The sequence below is a fragment of the Medicago truncatula genome, chromosome 7 (genome assembly GCF_003473485.1).
Source record: "Medicago truncatula cultivar Jemalong A17 chromosome 7, MtrunA17r5.0-ANR, whole genome shotgun sequence".
In the NCBI taxonomy this organism is placed as follows: Eukaryota; Viridiplantae; Streptophyta; class Magnoliopsida; order Fabales; family Fabaceae; genus Medicago; species Medicago truncatula.
The window spans coordinates 49,056,234-49,062,233 of record NC_053048.1 but is presented as its reverse complement, the minus strand read 5'-3'; positions in this window follow the sequence as shown (position 1 = coordinate 49,062,233).

The following is a 6,000-nucleotide window of genomic DNA, read 5'->3' as shown; positions in this document are numbered from 1 at the left end:
AAAATTATACTTCTTGTGGATGAACGCATCGAGAGATGTGATTCAGTTAATCAACATTAGATAAAATTTGTGTTGAGTTCTTTTATTGATGTTTCTCTCAATATCCCAACATATGAAAATGTAATATGCTTTATAAGAAAACTTTCAAAATGAATTATTTTGATCACATGTATTATTTTCTAAAAATTATAACTTTTATAATAATACAATAATGAAGAGTAATCAATGTTAATTTTCTTCAAGTATTTACATACATATAAGTTTTATTATAAATTTTTGTTAACGTATCCTAACCGTATCGTATCCTAAATTTAAAAAAATATGCATATCCGCATACCCGTATCGTATCGCACCCGCACCCGTATCCGTATCGTGGCTTCATAGACCCCAGACCCCAGACCTTGCATATATTGTCCCTACCAACTGAGCTAAACTCACTAGAACATGTTTATTTTTTTATTGACAATATAACAAATATACTTGTTCCAAAAAACAATATAAAAAATACGATAAATATTCTTATTTTTTTATTAACACCAAGAATATAACATTATATGTGACAAATTTGTCTATGGTATAACTAAAATAATGAAAACTCCATAAAAAAATCATGTATTACCTTTATATACTTGTTAATATTATACATCTCCTCGAAAAAATATACAAAAGATAAAATTAAAATTAGAACAATATATACCAAGATTCTTCTTCAAAAATATAATTGAGGATTTAATTGAAAAATAAAAAATAGTATAAAAGGGAACTTCTATGGTACACTCACAATTTTGAGTGTACCGGTACTCTTGTTTCACAAAATATATAAATTAAAGATCACTTTAATGAAATAAAAAGGTATTTGTCAATATTTATATTTTAGAAAACATCATTCCATAAGAAAAACCATCATTTCATTGTTTATAAGGATCATATTACAAAATTTACATTTTGTCATAAAAAATAATCAATATTCATTGTTATGAGTAATTAAAATTCTTAAAAATTAAATTTTATTTCGTCAAAACTTTTGGTATATAAAATTTAATTATCTTAGTTGTCAATGATAGAAAATAATTATTTTTCTTCAAAAAAACAACTCATTTATTATTAATTTTACAACTTGGTGTATCGATACACCCAAATTTATTGGATGTACCGTAGAATTTGCCTTAAGAAATTGTTAAAGGAGGAAGAAAAGGAGTAAAAATCGAAAAAGAAAAAGACAGAATTCAGAAAGGTCTACGAAGTCGGTATGTGCTATTTTCTCAAGCCTTTTTTTCTTTTCGAGATGTTGCTTTTTGTGCTGATATTTGTCTATGATGCATATTCCTTATTTTTTAGTCTTGTACCCTTCTTTAGAAGGTTTTTTCATGCCGCCACACACTAGTTTCTTTTTGAGGTGTTGTTATGCAACCTAAGACAACAATGAATGCAAAACACATACACGGTGCACATGGAGAGAAGGGTGAGGTCGGCGCAGGGAGAGGGCTGCTGCCTGCTTGTTCATATTTTGTTATTTTTGGGGTTGATTTTCTTATTTAATTTTTTTTGTTAACCCTCCGATTCTTAGGGGGAAGGGACATTAGTAATTCAAATGCCGTGTGGTAATTATAGTCTTGTCAAGAATTGTTTTACACTTAAATCAAACTCAAGGTTCTCCAAAATGAATCGTCTTTTGGTGGAACTAATTAACCACATGAGCCTAATTCATTGGTTTTTGGTGTTGATTGTTATACAATGTATTATGTAATCTACAAAGGATCCACCATTAATCAATATTATAATAGGTTATACCAAATTAAGAGCAAAAACAATAGTAAAGGTCGCACTCGGGACAACCTACTTACGCTTAGAATGTTTATTTAAGCTTGTGAATACTGGTTGTGTTTTCTGTGGTAATCTGATGGAGTCGGTGATTCACTTGTTCATGTCCTTTGACACCATCGTCTCTATGTGGTATTGTATAGTTGGATGGTTGGGTTGGCAGTTTGTTCTTCTTCAGGATCTTGGTTGCTTTTGTGTCTTTTTGGGGGTTGGGTTATAGTAAGATGGTCAGGTTATGTTTGACGCTTGTTTGACATGGCGCTTGTATGACATGTTGTCTAGCGGACTATTTGGAACTCTCACAATGATCTAATCTTTGTTGGGATGATCTATTTATGTTGAGTTCTTGTTGGATAGGGCAAAGTTTGATCGATAGGGCAAAATTTTGATCGTGGAAGTGTTTCTCGGTAAAATCTTGGCAGTGCATACTTCTTCTATGAGTGGGAGACACATCCAGCCGTGAGTTGGAACCGTAGAATCTTGTGTGAGTGTCTGTGTTGGGGTCTCAGCGGGCTTGGGTGGTTTGTCTTCCAATCCTCGACAGCCCATTAGGTTTGGTCCCTCTCCCTGTTCCCCTAGGGAATGGGCAACTTCCGACGGGTAGTCTGGTTTTGTAGGTTATTCTCAGGTTTTTGGGATGTTTTGTCGTTGATGATTTTGTCGTTTATTCATTTCTTTTCTTCATTTGTTGTTTTTTCCTTGTTTGGGTACCCCTGGGGCTCAGGCTGCTACTTTCTGTTTGTTTTGTAGCACTCTTGCACAACCTCTTTATTTTGTTAATATATTTATCTTTGCCATAAAAAAATAGTAAAGTATGAACATGATGCACCTTAAGAAATTGTAAATACTTATGCTTATTATATTATCAATACTGATGTGTATTTTTTTTAATGGCAAACAAAGAAATATTATTGAAAATTGGAGGAGAAAAGTACAAGAGTTAACAAAACTCTTAAAACCCGTGAGTGATTTTTTCTTTCTTTCTTAATTTACTCTTTTTGAGGTGTTTCTCTTTGCAATGATGTTGGTTTATGATGCAGATTCCTTGTTTTTTTAGTCATGTCCCGTTTTTTTTATCTCTGGTTTCACACAGGCACACATACAAACACTAAAATTAAATAGAGTGCTAATAGTTATTGGTGAACCAAGTATTTTCTTTCTCTGTGCAATTGAGGTTAGGGTTCTTAATTAGTTTTTATTTTATTTTATTTTCAGATGGAACAACAACATGCTTTCTTATTTTTTCGTTTCGGTTGGTTTGTTTCCCTCTTTGTTTATTCACTTTTACAATGATTAAACACTATTTTGTTTAATTCTTCTTTTTGGGCGCTGATCTATGTTTTCTGTTTGTGATTTTTGTGAGGTTTTCAATTTTTCCGTAAGAATATAATGGCTTAGTAACACACTTTCTAACACGTTTTTTAATACATTCTTTTTTATTGGTTGAAATTTTGCATGAGAGCGAGTATGTCACTCTATTTATCTCTCTTCTTCTTATATATTCTCGTGATTCCTGCTTTGTTTTGTAACCGTTTCTGCATTTGGCACCTCTCTCTAGCAGCTCAATGGCGTCTCACTCCACTCCCGTTGGTCATGGCTTAGGAGAATCACTTCTTAAACGACAAGCAAGAATCAATGATGCATGTTCCTTACTCATTCAATTCGGTTTCCATCAAGGGATTTTTACCATCAACAATCTTCTTAGCCAAGGCTACACCGACGATGACTTTCTGGAGCTTATCAAGCCAATTACTTCCATAACAGATTTGGAGGAATTAAGATATCTTTACAACATAACTTGTAAATATAACCATTTTCCACAAAATGATTTGCCCAAGTTCATCAACGTTATGAAGTGGTTGAATGGTACTCAACAAGGTAAGAAAGCTATGGCTGATACTAAAATATCATCAAAACAAAAGAATCTGAAGGACAAGAAAGAAATGACAAAAGCTGATGTTGACTTAGCAAAAATGTTTGTTGATTATGCCACTCCTCGCAAGCTAGCCTGCAAAGGCAAGCGCGATGAGATTGAGGAATTAAAGAGGCGTCAAATGGAGCTAGAGGAAGAATGTGCCAACATCGACGCAGATTTGAAGACAAAATTAGGCCCTTTTTATGGATACAAAGAGCCTTCAATAAATGAGTTGAGGATTGAGGCTTATAAGCTTTATGAGGAGGATTGTACGTTGAAGAGGATACTTCCCATTCCTAAGCATGACGAGATGGGATTTAAGAAGGCAATGGAGTTGTTTGGCGAAGTTGTGAAGGAGCGTAAGCTTGTAAGTTACTTGAATGATCCTGTTAGGAAGGAGAACATTGCAAACTATCTCAATGTTTGTAAGTTTGTGCGAAGTAGTAGTAATCAACTTGAAGAAAATGAGGTGCATGGTGGGACTGCTAAGAAAATGAAATCTGAATTTGGAACGGCGTAACTATGAGGGAGAAAATGAATTCCACAGAAGTATGTTTTTATTTAGTATCGAATTTCTTTAACTTTGTTTATTAATCGAACATGTTTACTTGAAGTATGTTTTAATTTTTATGTCTTAGACTTTTTCATGTTCCGACATAAATGATAGATACTTAAATCTATTAATTATTTGATCTAGAGTTTGATTTATGATCGCGTTTAAAGAAAATATTTATTAAAAAGTTGAAACCTTTTATGAATTTTAGTTGTCTTGAGAGATCCTTCTCTATAATTATCTTAAATGGATTTTAGTTACCTTGAGATATCTGTCTTTATAATTGTGTTACTTTGAAGAATGGATCGCTTCAATTGTGCAAGGATGATATATTGGTTTAGAAAAAATATCGGAAAAGAAACTTCTAAAGAAAATACTCCATTGATTTTTTAATTTTTTTTTTATAAAAGTACTCCTATGATATTAATTTGTAGTATTGATGATATGAATTAAAAATATGAAAAAAAATATAATATTCAATAATTTTATGTATGTATACAATTAAACTTTTTTTCTTCATAGACATTGCTTTATACCATTATGTAACTTCTGTTCACAATAGAACTTGTTTCAACAAAGTTAAACGGTTGTTCTCAAGTTGAATTTGAAGCTCTAGATAACATGAAAATACCATTTTTTTATTCCACTTTTTCTTTTTACTATTTTTGCATTGCTATAGTTAATGTTCTTGTTAGAGTAAATTTACAATGTTTGTTCATTTTTGTCCACCATTACACATATCTTGCACTGCAAGCAAAAACATGAGTCTAATATTTAACTTGAGTGTTAGATTGATCATCGAGTTTATTTTTTGAGGAGATATTTTCCATTTTTTTAAAACTCAATACCCTTTTAATGTTGTGTTGACATAAGCTTTATATCCTTCACCATTATCGGTCATCTACTAGACTACTAGTCTACTACCGTCTTCACATGTTACCTTTCCACTTCCAAAACTTTAATCTCAATGCAAATTTATATAGCCATTTGTCGTATATCCAAAATTTATCAGACATGTTTTGATAGTTTTTTCTTTAGATTTAATTTTCTTTTCAGAATTTATTCCCATTCTCTTTTCTTTTGTTTTGGCAGAAAATTTTCAACTTTTTTGCTAAAAAAGGAAGTGCAAAGCAATACTTCTTCAAATTAAAGTGTCACTATTTTGGGCCATTGCTTTGAGGTATGGGCTTCAGCTCTTGCTGAAAGTTTCTTTTTAGGCTTCCAAAATTTCTCTCAGCCACCCTGAAAATAATAGCAAAATATCTCCGGTGACAGTTAATTGCCGAATTAAAAAGTGATTTATCCAATTTAAATGATGACGAACTCCACTTAACTACCGCTGGAGAGCCGAACGGCATTCGATGAAGGAAAAGAAAAATTTGGGAAGTGGGAAGAGTAACGTTCGCTCTAGTGTGGCAAGTTATTCGAGCGTGGATTGGAACTCGTCCACCATCCTGAATTTTTTTAGTTTTTGCCCCTACCTTTCTTACACACAAACTAAGATCTAGACTATCTTTTAATGCTATCAACCTACATAAAACGATTGTCAACGATATAAGATGCAATATATGTTTCTTTCTTCGCTTTACACACTGAATTGAAGAGAAGTAAACTGTTCACTAAATCACACACAAAATCTTGTAAATTGTAAAGTCAGACACTTAAATCCAACTCATACATCCAAGTCCAACCATTGGTCGGGATTTACGAT